The following is a 23,233-nucleotide window of genomic DNA, read 5'->3' on the forward strand; positions in this document are numbered from 1 at the left end:
AAGTATGATATTAACATACCGCAGGTTAGAGAAAAATATGGAACCATTGTAACAATCCTGGAGAGTCCGTTTTCCTCCTAATCTTGCGTATCCCATGTATTTGTATAAACCCATAGGCTCAGTACGCCTTCGGTAGCTGTTTCCTCTGCATGGCACGGACTCCTTTCTTTCACTACTTTTTGCCACTTTCTAATTGTATCGACAATTCCCACTGTGCTTGTGGTGTCACCGTGGTACGAGAAAGGACAAATAATATTTCCCTGGTTGGTCATTGCTGCAAGTCCAAATGTAAGTTCCTCGTACAAAATCTGGTGTAAAAATCGATAACTTAGTTTGAATGAGAATCGATACAAGCCTTTCAGGACCCTCGGACGAGAGATGGCACATAAGGGGATTTAACCAAAGAAATTCCTTACTGCTACAAGGATGTGGAAGTTTAGCTGTGACCTTCCTCTCTCCTGTGCTCCTGCTGTTTTACCAGCTTAGGGATTTGTTGCGGCATGCTGGAAAAGGGCTTGCGGAGGGTGGCAATTCTGGACCTGATGTTCTGGGGCCACCTCTGAACTGACCCTCACCGCCTCCTTGCCTGTCCCGCAGAGGCTGTGCTCAGCGGTGCCCGGGGCCCTTGCAGTCACAGGCCCTCGGGTCCATCCCTGCAAGGAGTTGCTCCCGCTTGCAGATGCTCCCAGTGATCAGCGAGGGTCGATCTCTGATTCCCCTTTACTGCTTTTGAAATTCACTTTTGTTATGATTAGAAATACTTTGGTATTAGCTGCTTGCAGCCCCAAAGCAAGAGATCTACAGCTGATGCAATGATTTCTAATGATGCAAGTAGCTTGTGGGAGAGGAAAGAGGAAATGGGAGGAAGAAAACCATTATAAGGCTTTCGTTTACAACCTTTAGGAGTTTCTTTGCAGTCAGGACCTTTTATGAGAGAGAAGTACAGACAGATCTCCCGTCATATTTTTGTTTATTATTTCTTCTTAGAAATGGTCTCATAAATCAAATGTTCTGGGAATGCATGTGATCAGTGGTATCAAAATCACTAATCATTGTTAAGAAGCAATGAAAATTCATGTTTGCCTACTGTGTGCTAGACCTTACTTACAGCAGGAGACCTTTTCCCCATCTTCTCCCCAGCTCTAAGCCAAATGCTGGCAGTAATACCAGGCATCTGCAGGTTCCAGGAGAGGGCTGCCAATTCCAACCATGAAGTCCAAGAAAAGCATGTCCTGTGGGCTGCACCTCAAGACGCTAGCAAAGTTTGAAATAATGTGCAACACTTACTATAGAGAGACAAATATTTGGGATTAGCTGTTGTGCCCAAATTCAGCGTGGCTTACAAAGCATAGGTACCGAATGAAAACCGCAGCAGTCATCAGGAGGTGTCCTGGTCCGTGCCTGTCTAGGTGGGTGCTTACACTTGAATTCCCTATGGATAAATTGCTTTGACCAGTTTTAACTTCTTTGGAGCAAGCAACTAACAAACATACAGGTGGAGGAGGAATAGAAGGAATGAAGCAATTCATGGCCAAGAAAGTCATCCCTCGTAGGAACTTCCACCAGCCTCCCCATCCACACGCATCTGCGCCAGACCTCAGCTCTCGAGGGGCCGCCGGGCTGAGCAGGCGATGGCAAGACACGCGGAGCTCCCTGGATGAAGGGTGCGTTAGAAGCTCAAAGCACCGTCATTGCTAACCCTCCTGCGCCTAAATGCCACCACAGCTGCTGCTTTCATCTGCCCAGCCCGAGTCCCGACACAGTCAAGAGCTGATACCTGATTAAGCATTACCCAGCCCGAAGAGGCTCGTTATGCGGGGAGCCAGGAGCGGTGGCCGTGGCTGCCTGCAGCCTGACTGCATTCGGAAGAAAACCGGTGGAAGGAGAGGGGCTGGAGAAAGTGTTTTTAGGCTTGAAAAATGATAAAACTTTGATAACTTCAAGCCAGTTCGAAAGTAGACAGGCAGCTCAGACAAATATATAAAACATCAAAAGCCACAGAACGGAGAGCAGTTCCTGGGAGCTCCAAATATAGCTTGCTGCAATGTAATTCATTGCTAAAGCAGAAAGGAGAAGCTTTCACCGTAACATGTTGTGTTGTAGCCCCATTTCCACATGTGCAATGAGCCAAAACGGAAAGGATTGCAGAGACCTGTGCATCACTCTGTAAGTGATTAAATTAAAAATCTCACAAAACTTAAACCTGTGCATAGTAAGTTAACAGAGGATATGCCAAAAGTGGGATAAAACATTTTGCAGGTTGCTAAAGAGAAAAAGAACGAACACACACCCTCCAACCCAACAGGTGAAGACTTTGAAATGAAGACAAAGATAGAAAGGTTATATTTAGAATTCAATTTATGTGGTTCATTGTATAAGGTGTTTAATTGTTTTACTTGCATTTACAATTTAACTACGAGGGGGATTATTTATTGTTTCTTGGATGAGCGGGGTACAACCGTTCCTACGACAGCAGCATGCAGCAAGAGAGAGCCTTCCAAAAGCATTTGCTTCTGGAAAAGCAAAGCTCCTCCCGACAGCCAGCAGGAGATGGAGGCCTGATTCTTATCTCCACTTAAGCACAAGCTCAGTGGGAGACTCCAGTCCTCTCGACCTCAATTACTTAAAAAAAATAAATTAGTGGAACTTGAGAATGCGCTCCCAGCTCCCGTGCCCTTAAAGGTGCTTGGGTGTTTTTTCTGAACTCGTCCTCCAGCCCCGGCGAAGGGACCTCAGCGACGCCAAGCGCTGCGCAGCCCCCTCGCAGCCCCCGCAAAGGGGAGGTTTCCCCTCTCCCCTGCTGATGATTGCGGCTCGTTAGCGGCCAGGGCAGACGCAACGTTAGCGGAGAAGAGCTCCTGCACTGCCCGACAGCAGCCAGGAGCTTGATACAGGACAAGACACCCTATGGCACGATAATTATACATTTGACTTTTCTGGAATTACCAGCTAATTTATTCCTTCTGACTCGGGCAATTCTTTTCAATAAGCTGTAAATATTACTGATTCATCTGGCTTTCATTTCTGTGTCACTAAACAGGAGAAGGTCTCTGGATAAGCAAGTGGGTGTAGTAAGAATCTCATTATTAGTCAATGCTAACTAATGTCCACTTAAACTAATTATTAACTGCATTTAGTAATTTGTAATTCTGATCTTACTAAATAACCAGAAATTATTACAGGGAATGCTCAGCCAAGAAGTTAATTAACCATTTGCTGCATAGGTCTTTTTTGTGAATCGTGTGGCAGTTGACAGTATCCTCTACACCGTTAGTAAACAGCACTTCTTCGATAATTTGTCTCTATCTATAGATATAAATGTTAGTAAACTGCTATTAAATCTAAATTAAAGGTTTAATTAGACAGTTTAAAATACTGCTGTGTATTTATCACAACCTAAGAGCCAAGGTAATGAGGAGGGTTTCTCGGTGCTTTGCCTGGCGGAGCACCAGCCCGGCAGGACTGGGACGCCTGCCGGAGATGGCAAACCTTCAGCAGGATGGTCGTGGCTTTGGGGTGCTCCCAAGAGTCACCCAAAAAGTCCACCAAAGACACTATGAGGTGAAAGGGGTTACCAGCCAAACCAGTTTTGGATCTCTGTATTCTTTCTAAAGATGGTAGGACGTAATTCTTTTTTGTTTTTTCCTTTGTACCAAAGAGGTCTGGCAGACCGTGGCCCAGGCACATGTGCTGCTTGCACCCCGCGGGAATCCTCAGCCCAGGGCTTGAGGGAGCAGGGTTCCCTGGCTGCTTCTCCCAACGGAGATAAGCTTCCCTCGGAGGTGGTGTTCAGAGGAGCAGATCTGCCCAGATAGGATTGAACCTGCGTTTCTAGAGCAGCCTGCGCGTCTCCAACCTGGTGTGCAAGGCACCGAGGCAGGATGTCGTAACGGCGAGATTATCTTCAGAGAAGCCATTAAGAACACATAATAGGGAATTAGGAAGCTTTCATCAGCAGTGTGGGGATGAGGAATAAGCGTGCACCTAATCTCTAAGCAGAAAGCTTCTACAGCGAGCAGCATTTCTCTTTCTATTGGTGTGATTGTTAAATATACAAATTATGCAAAGATAAAAAAATCATTAAAATGCAATTATTTCAGCGATATAAGTTTATGGCTATATAAGTACATTAAAAGACCAACTTTGTAGGTCTTTATGTGCTTAATAAAACTGAATAATTTGCCAGAAAAAAATCTTTGGTGGCAGTAGCAAGTAAATTTTGTATCTCCATTTGACTTCAAGCATACTCCAGGTGCGTACTTCAAGCATACTTTTTATATAAGTAAAAAGGTTACTACATTTCAAACCACGTGTTTCCATATTGGGATGAAGAATGACGATTCTAGGGGAAAAAAAAAAAAAAAAAAAGAACGATGTGTAGATTCTCTCTCCCTCGCAGCACGGTCTGAAGTTGAAACTGTTGCCAATGCGGAGTGCTCGACCGGAGATGGAAAAGGACCAAAAAAGCCCTAAACCACACATCGTCATCGACAAATTCTCAGGTGAAACACACAGAACAGTTTCAGCATCACCGCTGTGTTAAAAAGGGCTGAACCACCCTGGGGATTTCTGTCTGGCTCTGTAGCTTCACAGGGGCCAAAACGCCAAGCTGCTCCCTACGGTGTTTGGGAAATCTCCGGACACGGGCGTGCGAGGAAGGATAACTCACGCCAGGAGTTTGTGGAAGGCTGAAGAAGATTGTTGATGCTTTCATTTGTAATTCTTTACCCCATCGTTTGCTTGATGAGGAAACCTGATAGACGTAAACCTCCCTCGGTCCACCCCAGGTCACAGGGTTTATTCAAAAGGGGTTTGGGCCATTGAGTGGAGACCTGGAGACCCAATGGGCTTCCAGCGCGGTGGCTTCACAACAGACCACGTCCAGGTGATGAACTGACTTCTAGAGAAGATGAAGAAGTACAACCTCCAACTGAACCCGTGGCACCCATCTGTGATGAAGGTGCTCTGAGCCGGCTGGAAGAGATTTCTCTGGTAAAAGCTCCCTGGGGAGTGGGGCTTACGTGCAGTCTGTGTCCACCTTCAAGGACCACGTCGTGCAGGGCCCACGTCGTGCCCTCGGGGGGGCAAACACAGCAAGCGATTGTAACTCTTGCCCTTACTGAGCAAGGCAGAAGGCCATGGCGAAAGGAAGAGTGTGAACAAGATGGGTTTGTTTCTCCACGTGGCGTTTTCAGAGAAGGTGGCTGCAAGATTCCATTAGCTGTTAATCATTTAACAAAGAGAGTGGCATTTCCCAGTCGAACCTAACCCAGGATAAATAAATACATTGTGGTGAGGCTACAGCTTTCTGTTCATCCTTGTATGAAAAGGCAATTATAAAGCAGTCACATTGCCTCAATCTATAAAACCTGCAATTCACCATCATTAATAGAGATTACAGTGTGTTCCCTGGTCATATTTTAGAGAGTAACACCTATCCTGGTATTTATTTCTGCATACAAATGTGTGTATATATAAGGATCTGTCTCTTTGCAGACAACTGGAGGAAAAAGAGGCAAACAAAAAATGATGGAAAAGTAGAGGAATGCCAGTACAGTGAGGGTTGCAAGAATCCTGAAAAAACGCGCTTCTCTTTAAATGGAAATGGGATAAAAATCTGCACAATCAAACCTGCACCTCCCTAGCACTGGGGTCGCTTTCCATTTTAATCCTTTTCCATCCTCCTCCTCCCAGGATGAAAGGGAAGCAAAAGTTCTGTAATCAGATTCATTTGTTACAAGTAGAAGTTGCTCATATGGGGCCCTATTTCTCTAGAAAGTGGTTTCCTCTGCGAACATGTGTCTCGCTGTCAGTACAGCCATTAAAAGACCTTGTAGCACAATAGAAAACATTCATTGCAAAATCCAAATGCTCATTAAAATCCTGAAAGGTGCTTAACAATCTGCAAGCGCATATGTAATGGTGTTTCTTGCACTGGCTCTTCCAGTGTCGACTCTGAAGATGGTCTTATTGTGGCTTCCCACCGTCCTCCTGTAGCGAGACCTCTCAGGATCTTTCACCCCTGAATGCAGTAACTTTTGACGGCAGATGTTGATCAAGGACGTTCTTCCCAAAGGAATCTCTGCCAAAAAAATGAAATAGGAATTTTGTTGAGTTTAGTCATTTAGTGTTTTCCCCGGCCTTCTTTTTGTTTCTCTGCATACCTACTAATTCTAGCAGGTCCGTGGAGCAGGGTGAGGCTCTGGCCAGGCCTCCCGGGGTGCCCGGGCCCTGCTCCCCGTACCCGCTGTCCCGCGGAGGGGCTGCCCAGGCTGCAGGCTGTCAGGGCCCGTGTTTCCCCACCCAGCTCATCTTCGGCTTCGCTCTGTTTATACAGTAACGAGGCCAATAAGGCACAGTGCTACCAGATGATATATCGAATGTCCCAATCCTTAGGGATTGGAGTACTTTATGATAAAACAGATTATTAGTTAAACATTGGTGTGTTTGTGGTTGAATAATTGCTATACCTGAAATCCTCTTCAATCAGCATCCTCTGCTGAAAATGCCAGGCAGCATAAATAAGGGTTTTTAGCCTGGCTCTTTTGCAGCGGTCCCTGGAGACAGTAGAAGGAATCAATAATAAATTTGAGACCTGGCAGGTTTCAGGCTGCTTGAGCTCCTGAAATCACAAACCCCCGTCACCCGCGACACAGGCTATAGGGACAAGCAAGCACCAATGAAAATGTTGTTTCCACGTTCATTTAACTTAAGGATAAAAGGTACAAAAGCCTGAGATTAATGTCCCGCTTCTCACATCCACCCTTGCGGGTATATAGGAGGTGCAGACTGAAAAAAAAAATATATATCTTTGCAAATTATGATTATTTTGGCTTGTCTGCAGAAGATAACCGTGCTCTGTAGAGGAGCAGGCAGCCTGCCAGGCTGCGTGCTGGCAGGGGCACGGCCGAGACGCAGAGCAGCGGGGTTGTGCTTTCCACATGCTTTAGAAAGGGCTGGGCGGCTCAAAAGCCACATTTCCAAGTGCTCGGGAGCTCAGGCAGGTATTAGGTATATATTTAGCTTCATCTCCATAAGCAGACTGACATTTTATTCAGGAAATCTCTTTAGGCTTGAGTGGATGAGCCCAAATACACGTATGTGAGTGCGTGGAAATACCGAAGCAGTTGTGTTTCAAGGCACGAGAGGATCGGTGTGTGCGTGTGCATGCACGCACGGTGCGTGTCAGGGTGTAAGTGCAGATGTAACAGATTTATCAAGTATGAGTGTTTAGCAGAAAGGAGAAGAAAAATGAGAGATACGCTTAAGAGTGGATGTGGATCAATAATTTTCTGAACAATAGTTCTGTAGAAAAAGTGTGTGGGTCTACGCATGTGATGATAAATGGGTATTTTCAGCTGAGGATGTATACTCTGTTTTTTGTTTCAGCAGGTACCCGTTTCCTGCTCCTTTTTATTTTACTTTATGCTATTTGTGGTGTCTTATACCTGGGAGACTATCATTCAAAACCTTTTTTTTTTTCTAACAGGAACACTTTAATTCTTAAAATAACTCTTTAAGCTCTTCTGCTAGGAAATGCTCAACCGCTCGTCCTTTCACCGCTCCCCTCTCCTGCGAGCTGAGATTCGGGCAGCTCAGAGGTGCCCTCCTCCGCTGCCGATGTGCAGGACGCAGCTCTGAGCTGGGCGAGGGGCGAGCGGCTGGACCCAGGCTGTGCTCAGAGACGGGCGTCCTTCCCCGTGCTCTGGGATGGTGATTGTTGCCAAGAAGCGTTTCTCTTGCATACCCGGTAAATCGGCATATCAAGGGCGTACCTGAGCCTGTTTAGCCCTCCTCTGCGGTGTCTGGCTAGGGACAGGACCCTGGTTTGGAGATTGCCTTTCCTTATGCCTTCCTGGGAGAGAAGCGTGTTGCTGAGCACAGGGCACGGCTTTGGGCCGGTGTTGGAAACTGCCATGGCCATGAGCTTCTCCATGAGTGCTTTCCTTGGAGGACAGTGGTTTTTAACGGCAAATCTGCCAAGGGACGGACTGTGCCCAGGGGCTCAGCCTGCGCCACCGAAGCCGTCTCCATCCCCTGCTCCCAGATAACACGGCGCAGGATGCCCGCGGCTGGCGCAGGGTCGGGTTTTGCTGGGTGGGACAGCAGTGGCAGGAGGGGACGGCACAGGCAGCGCTGGTGTGCCCGGTGTGTGCCGGGACCGCAGCCCCTCTGCCCTGCTCCGGGGCGGCCCCCGGCCCCTGCAGTGCCCGCGGGCAGCCGGCTGCCAGCAGAGCTGCTGCTCTTGACTTTCCTCAGGAACTGATTTAGTGCATCCCAGAAGCTCACCCAGGGATATTATAGAAACGTCTTAACCACTTTAAGCTATTTTAAGAATAAGGGGAAAAAATACGAGCTATGAAATACTAGTGTAACTCCTCCGAGCTGTAACCTTGATGGGTAAAACCAAGGTTGCAGCACGTAAGCACCGAGAGTCCATTCAGCATTGCTGGAAGCTATTTCCTATTCCTCTTTTTCTCTTGCTGATTTATATTATTGCTGAGGAATGAAGTGTTAAAAGTAAATCAATAAATTGCGGCGAGGCTCTCTGTGGCCAGCAGTAGCTTTTTGTCACGTTGCAGTGTAAGGGCATGCGGCAGCCTCGGATTAACTTACGTGCCTGCAAACCTGCCGGCGCGATCCCCGGGAGCCGGGCGCTGTGCGGGGCACTCGCTGCTTTCTCCGTTTCATTCACAGCCCTTCTGGCCGCGGCCATGTGTGCTCTGCGCCGCAGCCGCCAGCGGAGACAGCGGAAGAGATCTGAAGGCATCTGGAACGGTGCTTCCAAAAATAGCTTATTGACAGTAATGGGCTAGATCAAAGCAAAAAGGGTTGGAAAGCAGCCCAGATGAAAGAACGCGTAAAAGGTAGAATGAAATAACGCCAGTTAGGGATGGAGGAGAGGGGCAGGCAGGGAGGACCCCACTGAGCACGGGGGATCTGTACCAGGAGTCAGCTGAAGCGAGTGAAATGTGCGGATGGGATGAGGCAGAGGCTGGGAGAAACACCACGGGCTCCTGGAGAAGGTGTATCTGCTGCTGCCATGTACCTCCCGTTTCCCAAGGGTGGGGACAGAGGCACTTGGCAAAAATTAGTAATTTCTTCTTCTTCCTGGAGTCCATCTAACTTAGGGTTAAAAGGCTGCTTTAACCCAGCTCTCTGGCAGTGTCAGGAGCCCAGCGCCTGTGCAGAGGGGCTGCCTTTCGTCTTTGCAATCATCCAGGTATCCTCCAGGACACCTTTAACCATTTTTCTAGCCTCATCACACTGAGAAGATGATCCACAGTGCTCGACGCCATGTGTTCAGCGAGAGTGTTGGGATCCCAGGGGCTGTGGAATATTTATAGGAAATTATACAGCTGGTTGAAAGTTTGCTGTTGCTTTCCCCCCCCAAGAAAGTCCTGTCCTTTTTAAACCTCAAGCAAAACAGTTTAAATAGATCAAGACTTGCTTCCAACATAGCTTGCGGTGTGACTTTCCTCAAAATAGAGGACGTTATTTCAAAATACATTATGCCGTGTCATTTGTTCAGATTCTTTCCCATTGACAGGCGTCAGCCTAGACGGATCGTCCTCCCGCTCCCTCCCGGCCGGCATCAATCTGTGCGGCACGCCGCGGCGCCGCTGAGGCTTTGACCTTCACCTGGCAGAGCTCCCTGGGCATTAACTGCAGAGCTCGCCGGTCGCCTCCGAGGAAGGCAAATGCCATCTTCATTTCAGAGATATGGAGAGGGAAGAGCAGAGCGGTTAAGTCGTGGCCGAACACGCTCCTCAGCAGCAGGAATTCCTGCAGGCGGGAGGCTCAGGCAGGTACCGCTCAGACCGACGTCTCCCAAACGCAAACCGCAGCCCCCGGGGTCTGCCCCGCTGCCCCGGCTGCGGGTGCAGCTCAGAGCAAGCGGTGGCACCTTCCAGGGGGAGCAGATATTTGCTCTTCCCAGTGGTGGAATTTGAGTATCTCATTCTGCTCGGGCCAAGCTACTGCTGACTCCCTCCACCCAGCACGGTTTTCATTCCTGTCCTCCTTGATTACTTGAATTTGACAGCTCTTATTCATCCTCTCTCCGTGGCCAGCAACCTTGGCATTCAGCTCAGCCCTGTTCTCCTGAGAGTGGTATTAATTAGATGCTGAAACTGTCGCCACGCTACCACGGCAGAAAACCTTCGCAGCCGGTGACCTGCGCTCTCCCCCGGTGCGCAGCAGCTCTCGGCAGCTTTCCTGCGCCCGCTGCTCGCGCGGCCGGGCTTTCGCTGCCGAAACCAAACCGCATCGCCAGAGACCCAGCAAAAGCCGTCCCTGCTGACGGTCCCGGGTACGGCCGCGAGGGTGGTAAAAGGCATCGGCAGAGAGGACAGATAAGGGTTTTGCAAAGATCTCGGAACGAGAGCGGGTGCTATTCGTGGCCAAGCCCAATGCCACCGTTCCCCTCTGCATCTGTGTTCAGGCAGGGCCTGTGAGCCCCAGCGCAGGGACGTAGCTGAACGCACGCAGGCCGTAACGCCAGTCCTCCGTCCCCAGAGTTGTTTATTCAGGTTCACCAGTTTGGCTGAATTTAGCCCCTGTTTTGATATATCACAGCTTACTTGGGAATTACAAATCTAAATGGAGCTGAGACTTAGAGATCTCATTATAATGAATGCTTATATGGATTTTCAAGTTGGAGCTACTTTTGTATTCCTTTCGATCAATTACAAGCATCCAATTTTTAGCAATACCATGCTCAAATCCCATACTTATCTTCACCTTTTTTAAAAAAGTCAAGGAAGGCTGTGAAAAGGCTTTCATTCTTAACAACATGTTTCTGTGATACTTCAGCTCGTCGTATCTGTAAGATGAACAGAAATGCTGAGCCATATTCACCTCGCTTTGCTGCTTGAGAGGGGAGCTTGATTTTATACACAAGTATTTTGTTAAATGTACCAAAAAAGAGGCAATCCAAGGCCTTCTCTCATTTGAATCATGGTCCAGAGTCATTTGTTACAGGGAGCAAAATCATATTACGAGTTGGCTGCAAATACAATAGCGAGTAAAAGGAAGGAGGGGAGGGCTGGGAGAAAAGAGCAAGCGGAGACCTCCCGGCAGGGCCGCCGGTGCCTCCGCGACGCCGTCCTGCTCCGCGCTTTCTGCCTCGCGCAGTAACAAACCCGATCCGTCCCGCGGAGCTCAGTTAAGGTCATAAGGGACGTGGCAGCCGAGATCACAGGGAACGAGGGCCAGCTGGGGAATAGGCACCAAACATTGTGTAAGAATGAAGAATTTTCATTTCCCATTTTGTAATTGTCATAAAAATGAAACAAGTTCAGACATCTGAGGGACTTACAGTAGCCTTATTGCTTACCACGGGCAACCAAAGAGATTATTCAATGTAACTATGCTCAGCTTGGGGTCTCTGCCTTTCTGTATTTTGGAAATATTCAGAGTTTTTATCTAACAAAGTACTTTAACCTTTCCTACCTAGTGCATTTGGAAAATTAGTTGGCTACATTTCACAAGCAAAACACTGGTTTTCTTCCCAGTTCTTTGCAGGTGTTCCTCAGTTCTTTGCAACCTATATGCATGCAAACTTGTTTCTTTGGTTGGTGGATGTATGCACGTGCGTGCACGTACCGGTCTGTGCAGAGGCTAATGCAGGTGCAAAGCGTCTGCGTATGGAAACAGAAGACATCTTGAGGTAGCAGAGTTAGAGGAGGCACGCTGCGAAAGCAGTCTGATCTCATCCGTTCACATGGCGTCAACTTTTTGTGTTGTCTCACATCTCGCTGAGAGAGGGAGGCACCTCATAAGGCTCAACAAGTCTTGGAAATATAAAGACAAAGCTCGCTCTTTCCTCCAGCAAGATGTTGCTGCTATTTAAGGTCTATTATCCTCCCTCTGCTCACACATTGCTACCATTAGTGTTACAAATGGGCTGGGTACACAGAGAAGAGAAGAGACCCCCAGGGTAGCAATTACTAGAACTGAATTGTCTGATGCAAAAGGCAGCATTACCCTGGTGTAATTTGATCATAAAATAAATTGCATTGCCCATAAACTTGCTGAACGGTAGAGTTTCCCCCACAGTTGTTTCCATGCATTTGGAGCCAGAAATACTGCAGGGAAATAGCCCGACTCCGGCCTGCTGTGGCCACAGCCGCACTGAGACTCCAAGGAAAATTGTCACGGAACATGAACAAATGAATATTCATAATGAGATTAAACTCGTCTTTGACATGGTGCCAATGCTCATCTTCCCCAAACAGGCCTGGATGAAAACTGTGTGGAAAAATGTACCGACGCTCTCGAGCCACAGCTCTTGGGTCTCTCGCAGGGCGGTATTGCCCGCTGTGGGGCCGGTGGGCTCCTGTCCCCCGCCTGCCCCCCAGCCCCTCCAGCCCCTGCCCCCGCGCCGGAGAGGAGCAGAGCACCCGGGGGGGCCAAACCCAGCCCCGCGCTCAGAAACCCTGGCGCGTCCCCATCGGTCCCCCACCTCCCTGGGCTTCGTGCCCAGCCTGGGTCCCCACCTAGCAAAATAGGCATCTCAGGCGCTGAACTTGCAGACTTGATTACAGGTCTCTCTGTTAGCCAGGTAAACAACAGATTTGATTACAGGGCTCCTTTCAGGCAGGTAAATAACAGGCAATCATACCTCTCCGTAATGTGATTCTGGGGCTGCTGTAACTTCCAACAGGTTTGAAGCGAGTCAGTGTTTGTATGGGGAACCTGCAGGGAAAAAAGCAATAAGAAGTGGTGTTTATACACCAGGATGCACTGATAGCGAACCAACGTCCTGTTTGATGCTAGGAGACATTGCTGTATTTTAGATTAAACTGAAACTCCAATTATTTGTGGTTGTCAGAAATTCCAGTGGATAAAACAAATCTGCAGTCCGGGCAGAAAGCAGGGCGGGTGCCGTACTGGACGCTGCCTTCTGCACTTCTTGGCTTTTATTGCTATGTATTGCTGCGGATAATATCTGGTAGAACGCTAATTGCATCTTCAGTACGCTGCTACGTGGTGATCAGATACTAAGGTGATAAATAGTAGGGGCTAGAACAGAATAGCTGCTGTAAAACAGAAGGCTTTTTAGTGCAAGGCTGGGCAGGCTGTATCTTGTATCCATAGTATCTCTCTGAATTTTTTCTATACTTTCTGTAAGAATCCAAAGTGGCAACAAGATTCTTGTAAAAAAGGGGAAACGTTCCCCGGCCCCCTGGGGCTGAGGCCATGGGCTGCTCCCCGCTCCAGCCCCTCCCGCTTCCCACGGCTGCTCCCGGCTCCCAGGCACCTTTGGGTGCTGTGGAAAATTCCCAGTGTTCCCGCATCTCCCTGCATCTGTTTCTCCGGCTGCTTTTGTCACCTTTCCCTCTGCTCCAGCCACCCCCTGCCCGCCCCCCCCGGCACGGCGGGGGTCCCCACTGCTGGGGCCCGGCAGGAGGCGGGGGGCAGAGCCCCGCTCAGGGACCCCAATTCAGGCGTCGGGGTGGCTGTCGGCACAGCCCCTCTCCTCCTGTCCCAGCTGGGCTCTGCTGCGTGCTGGGAAACACGAAGCCAGGGGATGAGAAGTTGAATTCATTTCCTAAGGTATGTGACAATTGAATCAAATCACATAATTTAAAAATATATTTTACATCTCAGTTCCCACTGTGGGGGCAGCAGGCTCTGAAGGTTTCCATTTACAGCCCCTAGATCTGTCTTAAACCAAGGATGTCTGCACTCCGTTGATTAAAAATCAGAGAAAGAAGCCACAGCAGCAGCAGGACGAGGAATCGACTCTCAGACATGCGGCGGAGCTGTGAGGCTGACCAGTAACAGCCCCGTTTCTTGGAAGCAATATGACAAATCACATAATGCAGCAGCAGAGGGAAAATCACAGTCCACGGAGAGATGTAAATTCAAGAAGAGCTTGATCTCCATGCCACTCGATGGGGACATTTTTAACTAAAAGCAGTCATTGTTGATGAAGATTTTGCTGCAAGCCGTGAAACAGGAGGGTCAAGAGCTTGCCAGGAGAAGACATCATCATGAATAAATAAACAAACCTGAGCGAAGACGAGAGATCTAAAGCATCTGAAATTTCAATAGCACTGATCACAAGGCTTCACCGCCGTGCGTTTGATCTGCCAGTATAATCCTAAAACGGGAACGGCCTACAAATTGAAGAATATGGATTTGCCTAAAGAACTAAGTCATGCGTTTGAGAAGATCACACATTTTAATTACAAATGACTGTGGTATCTATAGCCGCCTTCTCCAGAGCAGGTAGAACTACTGTACTGAGGTTTTACTGTACAATATTTCAATTTTACCCCACAAAATGCCCACCGTGTCAGCACGCTAGCTTGGACGTTAGCACTGGGAGATCCATCCCACTTGCCTCTGGTGTAGCCTCAGCCCCGCGCGCTGCTCTCGGGGACCTGTGTTCTGCACGGGAGCCCTTTCCAGGTGGTGGGGGTGCTGCCAGGGCTGGGAGAGGAGCGGCGGGATGGGTTTCCGCGGAAAGGCTGTCCGCTGCAGCGAGGAGGAGGAACGGATTTAACTGATGAAGCGTACAAGGAGGAAGGGAGAATCAAGGGGGAGACTCATTTTTAGGAGGAGTGTTTTCTGTAACTTTTCCATCAACGCTGCTTCTTCCCCTGGCTCACCTCCGCTTTCGTTTCAGTTCCTCACCGCTCCTGTCAGGCTGGCAGAAGGGAGAGAGCTTGGGCAGGCAGCAGAATGGCTTATTTGGGTGAGAATAACAATCAACTGTTACGTTTAACATGAAAACCTATCTGTAATGCAGGAACGAAGGGAGTTTAAAAGGGATCTTGGTACCACTATGTAGTTGCTAGAAAGGTTGGGGCTTTTTTTTCTTCTTTCTAAATATTCCAAGCGGAGGTGAGGGACCAGAGGAGGATGTGGGCAGGAGTCAAGGACAGCGACGTCCCCAGCCCAACGCGGGGTGCAGCATGGGCAAGGCCCGATTGCAAACTCCACCTGTGCCCAGCCCCGGGTTCCAGCAGCGCTTTCTCTCCCCAGAACTGCCACTTTCCCTGGCAGATTTTCAATATTACACAAATATTTCATTTTCTGCTTTATTATCTAAAAAAAGCTGCTAGTTTTGGGGACTTGCAAGCACAAACTTTGTATTTGTTTGAGGTTTACTCATTGCCATTTTACAAACACCCGGCTGCGGGTATCCTTCAGTGGTACAACACACGCACGGTCACCATATCCCCCAGCAACCCGGCCCGAGCAACGTGGGGAATAAGCCATTTCACACAGACTGCACGTACGCCGCACGTTTCATAAGCGACGGGTCGTTTGCTGCAGATCCAGGCTACCGGCACCCGTGCTGTATTGCTCACTCCTCTTTTGACAGTTGAGCTACACAAACACCCCATCTGTTGCTGTATAATTATACCTCGGTGCACACATTTTCTGTAGTTTTGTGAATGTTTTCTACGTGTTTTCATTGTCACGAGAGAAGAAAAGCTCCATAACCTGGCGGGAATGAGGAGGAACCTGGGAGGAGCCCAGAGGTTATTTCAGGAGACCAGGAAGGCTGCAGGAAAGCAATAATTTGATAATTTGGAGGTCCTTTGATGACAGAGCAACTCCCTGTGTCTATAGAGAGAGATGTGAGAGCTGGAGGGATGATTCAGGGAAAAGTTTCATCGTTTATATGCCTAACACTTTTCAGTGGGGGTAGTAGTATGATTGTCTCCATTCCCTTTGGTGTTTATTAGTCAGAAGTTTAATAACTCATTAGGATGAATAAATTCATTCGGAAGTTACTTCCAGGTTAGCCTCATGATGAAATAAATGGCATTGGAAATCCAATTAGACACAATGATACAATAATTATTTAAGAACATAATCCCATCTCTGCAAAAGCAAGGCAGGTGCGGAATTTCCAACCTTTTTGCCATGGAAAACCAGTAGATTACATGCAGTCAAATGGGATTTGCAGCTGTAAATTCATGCATTCATGCTCATCCTCAGGTGGTGGTGGAATAACGATTGCTCAAGACAAGCCCGAAGATAAACACACTTTCAGGGTCACAGGCAGGAGACCTGAGCTTATTAAAGTACACGCTAATACTTTTCAAGTTATTTTCCTTTCTGTGGTACGCTGTGTATGGCATCAATTCAGAGGCACAGAAATTCTCTGTTATTTTTATAGAGATACTACTAAATCTGTTGACCCTGAAGAGGTCCTGCAAGCAGAGACTTTTTTATAAAAGGTAAGTGAAAAAGAAATGAAAAGGTTTCAAATCTTTGAAAATAGATCATGGAAAATCTTCTAAGAGCTGAGCATCTTACCTGTCGCAGACCTGCGTATGATGAACCCTGGTGCTGCACGCATGCAACCTGCTTGTTAGACACGCTGCTGCAGTGCAGCCGGGCTGGAGGTGACAAGTAGGTGCTATAGCAGTCAGTTTAAATGCTCTGAATATAATTAACTAGTTTCCATGAAGAGCAGCCGGTTTCTGTACATCAGGTCCTGTACTGCCTTGAGGAGATGGGCTGCGGGTAGCCGCGGGCACAGCGGGTAAGCCTCGTTAGGGCTTGTGCAATTACCAGCCTGGTTTTCAGGCAGCTTCAGGATCTGGACATTGCAGTTCATCACGCTGTCCGGCGAGACCCGGCGAGGCGCTGGAAGATGAACGACAGTCGGTGGCTATAGCCTGGAGATACACAGAGCCTCAATAACCTGGGGAATAACAGCGTCAGGAGAGGCTGCGGTATATTCCTCCCAGGGCTGGCAGGTCGCCCCATATTTTTTTTAGTGGCTTTTGACCCAAAATACGTGTGCCTTTTCCCCCCAACTTTCACATCCTTTCTTCTGGGTTTGAGGACATGCAATATAATGTTTTGCTGCAGGTTGCAATCACAATGACAGGAAAATAACTGGGAGCAGCTGGGCTTTGCAGTGCCGGTAGGCAGTAGTTTGCCTTGTCTATAAAGCAGTTGTACGGCAGGTCCCAAGGAGTAATTAGCACTACCCAGAACCATGTACAGCCACTCCACAAGAAAAGAGTGGGCTCACTGCAGTGTTATTACCTCCTGGTCCTTCATGCCAATTTTCTGATTAATAACATCCCAAGCCACTTGATGCGCTATTGATTCTAAATTCAATAAAAAGAACTGGCGGCTGCTGGCAAGACCACATCATTTTTCCTCTAAAAATGCAAGGCAGCAGCAGGTTTCCAGGCAGGGTAAGGTGGTGGGCAAGCCCCCGAGAGCTGCCGTCCTCCCTCGGGGGAGAGAGCGGGTCTCCTCCGCAGCGGGGGGTCCCCAGCTCTCCCGGGGCTCCGACAGCAAGGGCAGCGCGGTGTCCCTCGGGATTTGGTGGCAGGTGCTGGTGGTCCCTCAGGTAGGGCTGCAGGAGGGGAGGGAGAGCGTTTCTGAGGTCCCCGTGCTGTTATCAAGACAGCACTGCTTTAAAGGAAAAACCTCACTTTGTTTAGGTGGCTTCAATACATGAGCACGAGGGTTTTGCCTAAGAAAGTAGCTCAGTACTATGGGCTTTTTAAATATTAAGCAGAACAGTTGTCTCCTGAGTTGCTGAAAGCAGAAAAAGAAGAACAAGGTGGGTCTGGGTTTTTTTTTTCCCAAAGAACCTTGCTTTTAAAGTGTCAAAATTTTTCCCATAAAGATAGTTTGTTGGTGTTTTAAAACACTGCAGTAAATCTAACACGAAGAAAGAGAAATTGCCTGCCGGTTACCTTCATCCCAGCTGCACGTTGGTAGGGAGGAGAGGGGAAAGGTATGAGAGAGGCCAAAGCACTTTGGTGGGTCGTACGGGAAAAGAAGCCCAACCAATAAACAAAAGCTGTTCGGTCCTATTAACAACCTAGGAGAGAAAGGCAAATATATAACAGTGAGCAGAAGGCAGCTCAGAAAGTGTAGAGAAGCCAAGAAATATCGAGCTTTGATCCAGAGAGAATATTTCAACAAACACCGAATGCTGTGCAAATATTCAGCGCTTGCAGTAGCCGAAACACATGGCAAGGGAGGAGTGATGAGCACGTCCCCGTTACCGCTGGGTGGGCAGCGGGAAAGGGTTAATAGGTTTGCAGAAAAGGAGCACACCTCTTCTGGCCCAGTGGCACTGGGAAAGGCATCCTGTTCTAATGCAGAGCTTCAGCTAAATACAGTTTTCCGCAGGAGTTGCCACCAGTGGCAGCCCTGAACCTGCTCCTCAAAGCTGCATCTGTACAACGTGCTGCTGAGCAGGGGAGAACGCGAAGCATTTTGTTTCTTACAATGACGAAGGGAAACAGCAAAGTGAGGTTTTTTCCTGCTTTTTGGCAGGGAGTTGCATTCACTCAGGGCTGGATTTTCAAGGGGTGACAGAGAAGCTGTCAGGAAGGAGGGAGACGAGGCTTAAAGTGTTGCTCTGGGTAAAACCAAAGCTCTGAGAGCTCAGCTGCAGCAGACCCCTGGGCGGGAGGTTATTGGTAACCCAGATGTTCCCATTTTCTCCTTCTATACTCGTTCAAAGCCACAGACCCACCACTACTGGCCTCTTTTGCTGGGGCAGCGTTGCCCGGGTCTCCCACAAGCTGCGGGCAGGGTCTGGGCAGAGCCGGGTTTACGCTGACGCCTCCCCGCGACCCCAGCGCGGGGGCTTTAATCCAGCACAGCCTGCACCGCGCGGACAAGGAGCCCCGGGACGCAGGCACTGGCATAAGCACATGCAAATGGGATGAGCTGACAATTAATAAAAGCCCAAGAAGCAAACGAACAAGCAAGAAAAGGAGTACACGGTCATTGAAACAGTGGCCTCTGTTGGGGAAGCATTCGCAATAGTCGCGGTCCTGTCGGAGCTGGCCTGACCCGCCGGCCTCACAAGCATCCTCTAATAAAAGAGAATAAAAGAGGTTATCTATCTGCTCTATTGAGACCTTCAAATTTTCATCTTAATGGGACATGGTGCTTGACAGATTGAGCTCCACTGAGCAGCTCATTGTAAATTCAAATGCAGGCTCTGGGGCTTATTCGAGCCACTGAGCCTATTTTCTTCCCTTGTTTGCTGGCTGAGCAGGCGGCTGCCGGGAGTGATGACTGTGCGGTTTGTCAGCATCGGTTTCCTGAACATCAGGCTCTAATCTCTCCGCAGCCTCTCGCATTCGCCTGCCTCCCACCCAAACAGGCGTGTGCAGGGGTGGGAGCTGCGCGGAGCAAAAGGGGAGATGCAGAGCTGGGAGGGAGGAAGGAATGACGGGAGGACAACGTACATACTCATATTCACGTATAGATTTAATTTCACACATGCAATCACACACGTGTAACGGGCAGAAAGCGAGCACGCAGGGTCTACCAGCACTTGGGAGAAAGCAAGCAGGTATGGCAGCGGGGTGCAAGGAGGCAAAGGGAGGGACACACATGGGGGGCAGCCCCCGGCCGAGCCGCCAGCCCGGCAGAGCCGGGAGCTCGGCCTTGGAAGCCCCTGGGAATGCCGCAGGGTTTTGTTCGGCTGGGTCGGTCTGGGGCAGGGGCGCAGCGAGCTCCAGCCCGGGCTGCAGCTGGCATTTCAGCCGCGGTGCCAGCAGGTCTAAAGGCTTCTGTCCGTCGCTGTCTGCAGTTGCACGTGTAAGGCAACGGCGCGCCGTACCCCGTCCAGCTGGCAGGAGGAGAGATGGGCTGCGGGTGTTGCGTGTGCTGGAAAAACAGGGTTTTTTGTGCTTACCTCCCCAGGCTGGTGTTCAGCCACAAGCAGAGAAAGTCTGATAGTCTACAGTCTGTTACTCTAACACCACACAGCAATTTACCTGAATTCTCAGGATTCTTCCAGGTCCGCGTCTCCCGCGGTTCCTGGGGCCGTGCTGCAGCGAGGGGCATCGCCAGCCTGCGGGAGTCGTGGCTGGGCTGCCCCGGCAGGGAAATCGCCCTTCTTGGCTGCAGAAGGGCACAGGCTTCTCACATCCAGGGCCTAATGCGTTTCATAAAAAACATATTCCAGCATGCCTAAGGAAGGAGGAGGAGTGTGGCAGATGGAGGAGTTGCAGCGGGACCTGCCGCCACCAGACTTCTGTGCCTCGTGCCCTCGGTAACTGAACGCAGAGCGTGTGCCCTGAACAGCAAGAAAAAAGCCTTTAAAGCATGTTCTCCTAGGTGGTGATGTCTACAGAGCAGAAGCGGAGGGCTCATTGCTTAGGACCTGAAAGCTGGCTGGAGAAATTACCAGCAAATACTGGGAAAATGTGCAGCAGGGGAAGCACCAAGGCAGGAGATCAGGCTGCAGGGAACCTAATTGGCATTTCTGCCTGTGCCTGCTCTGAGCCCTTCCTGTGCCTGCAAAATGCCCCACGGGTCACAGGTTCTTTTCTTTCCTTCTCCCCACCTCATTAAAACTAGTCCCAGGCTTCTGAACACAAAAGACCCATTGATTCTTCAAAAAATTTAAAAGGAAAAAGGAGTTGCCTCTTACCGGTTGGAAACACAGTTCAGCCCATGGTTAGATTTTTGTCCAAATTCAGCAGAGAGAGACCATGGTTTTCTTTTAGCTGTGTTTTGCCCTGTGAAAACCAGACCAAAAATACCAATTTTGCTGCCTTATTTATTGTTCCTGATTTTCAGCAGTCTCTGGGATATGAATTATGTAGGAGATGCATAGCAAATGAACTGAAGCACTGGCAGGTTTTAACACAGCCGGAGTACTCCCTGTGCCGAGCGTCCAACGCCATCCCTCTGCAGCAGCTCCTCCAGCAGCTCGCTCTCGTCCCACCATCCTCCAAGGACCATTTCACTCGTGAACGTGGGGCCTTGCCGAGACCTGTGAAAACGCAGTGGGCAAAGGGGGACGGTCCCCTCTGCGAGTCCCCGCGGCCCCAGTGAAGCTCGACAGGGTGACGGGACCTGGCGCGGGCGCGTGTGCTTCCACTGCCGGTTCGCTCACACATCCAGGCCCCGTCTCCAAACAAGCCGAATATGACCCGGTGATATAAATCTAACCACAAAACCAAGGGTGTGAATTCTCCCCTTAAAAATAAACTCTCGTTTGTGACTTGGAGCCTGGAAGCTGCACTGACTTTCTCAGCTTGCCACCAGGTCTCGGAGTGGCTGGCATTTTGTCCAGGCTTTTGTTTTTTAAACCCAAAGCGCTACCATTTTTTATTTAAGTCCACGTTTAAGCTTGCATTTCTGTGCACTAGGGGATAAGAGAAAGGTTTTATTGCTTGCATTATTTATGAATGGTAAAATTTCAGGGCAACTGCATTAAAATAAGGTTCCAACTGGAAAATAATATTAAACAAGATAAGTGTGTATATTTGTTTCATAAATCCATAAAACCTGATTAACAACGATGCTCATAATGCTTGTTTCATCATTAAAAGACTTCCTGTATCTGTACCGTGGCGCGGCACTGGATGCTTTGATGCATTAGGACGGTGCCCTGCGAAGCTCTCTGGTTTACTCTGAACTTTGCTGTGCAGCAGGGCATGCTTTAATCGGGGGTTTGCTTTCGGTTTTTAATTATTATTGTTTTCTTTGTCTATGAATTTTGGAGCTGATTAACAATTCAAGAGCTTGAAACTTTACTGTTTTCTGCCAACGCAGCTGCTGGCTCCCGAAGCCATGACTAATACTTTCTGTTTACTCTTAAGGTTTTCTTACTGAATTCATTGCTGCTCCGTCCAACGGCTCGCTGGGAATGCTTTCTAACAAACACTGCCGCTTCCCTTGACGCGAGGCTGGTGCGCTCCCGGACGCGTTTCTGTAAGTGCTAGCAGCTGGCACCCCACCGGGCAGTGCAACAGCCAGAAAATAGAGTTTTCTATCAATTTGCCTATATTATTTGGTAACAAAGACTGACTTCCAAACTAAAGCCTGAAGAGTAAAGGGCAGACGAGGACGTTTTCTTGGGTACAGTTAATGAACCGTCAGCCCCCTTTGGGTCTCCTTTCAGTGCTGAGCGCTGGTAATTTGTTTCCTTGAGAGCAGGGTTTGTCAGACTGGGGGGGACAGAGCCTGGGAGGTCGGCAGGTTTCCCAGAGCCCGTGTGACAGCAAGTGGTGATGTTCTGCGTGTTACAAAAACCTCATCTCCAGAGCCCCCACATCTAAACCGGAGCTCTCGCTGGCCGCGCTGGAATCCTGAGTGATGCTGGGCAAGAGTCAGAGGAGAAAGAAGACTCCTGGGAGGTTGCAAGTAGTGGCTGCTCAGAGAAAGAAGAAAATATTTTAAATAAGAAAAATAAATGGGTCTCAGGAAATTCATATGCAGCTCTTAGTGAAACCGCAAGCGCGTCTCCCTTGCAGTGAGGCTCTCCGTATGGCTCCTCCACAAGTGGCGACAGAGAGAATTTTCTGCTGAAAAAAGTAAGCCTGGAGGTGAAAGCTTCAAAGGGGCTGAACTCTGAATCCAGCAAGAGCCTTACGCACATACAGGAGCTGAGAAGAGCAAGTGTTGATAAAGCACTTCAAAACCTCGCCAAGCCTGTGATCAGGGTTCTCCTGCGGCTCCGCTGCGGTGGGAGACTGGGCTTTGGCCGGCCTCGTGACCGCCAGCGCCGGTGGGGACCAAATTGAATCAAACCCTTTGAAACGACACAAACAAATGGCGTGAAAGCAGAGAAGGCGCGGACAGCAGAAGTGTCCGGCGCAGGCTGGTGCTGGGCAGGGTACCTGAAATGCTTGGGGAACAGCCTGAGCTCGCCGGCCCTGACGCCCCGCTGATGCCGACTTTGAGCAGTGTTCAGGGCTCCAAATTGGTGGGATATTCATGAGAAATCCGCTTTCTTTTGGTGAAGAAAATCTGTCTTTCAAGCTCGCAATGGAAGATGCTGGGTGCTTTGAGCTTTTGATACTCCTAAATGGTCTGAGGTTTTTTAAGACGAGTGGTTCCCAGAGGAGCAGACAAGCACTGCAGGTCTGAAGCAAGGAAAGATCCCCATGGACTCTAGTCTCTAATTATCTATTTTTGTATAGTACGTTACCCCTAAACTTTTGCTGGCATGTGTTCCTCTGCCTTGCTTGAATTATTAGCATATCCCAAAGGAAACAGAGAAGCCCAGACAGGTTCTCGGTGAAGAAAGGAGCTGCACAGGACAGGCGGCAGAAGTCGGAGGAGCAGAAGGGAACGCTGCTTCTTGGCGTGACGTTGCTCAAGAGCCCCGGGCACTTGCTGGTGGCACACAGCACCATGCTACGATCCTGCTGGCCAAGGCACAGGCACAGGGCATTGCAGTTTAAGGACAAGACCCTGCTCTGGATTATACCAGCATATCTCTGCCCTGTCTCCATAGATCTCAAAGTACCCAGAG

The sequence above is a fragment of the Platalea leucorodia genome (genome assembly GCF_965183815.1).
Source record: "Platalea leucorodia genome assembly, chromosome: 19".
NCBI lineage: Eukaryota > Metazoa > Chordata > Aves > Pelecaniformes > Threskiornithidae > Platalea > Platalea leucorodia.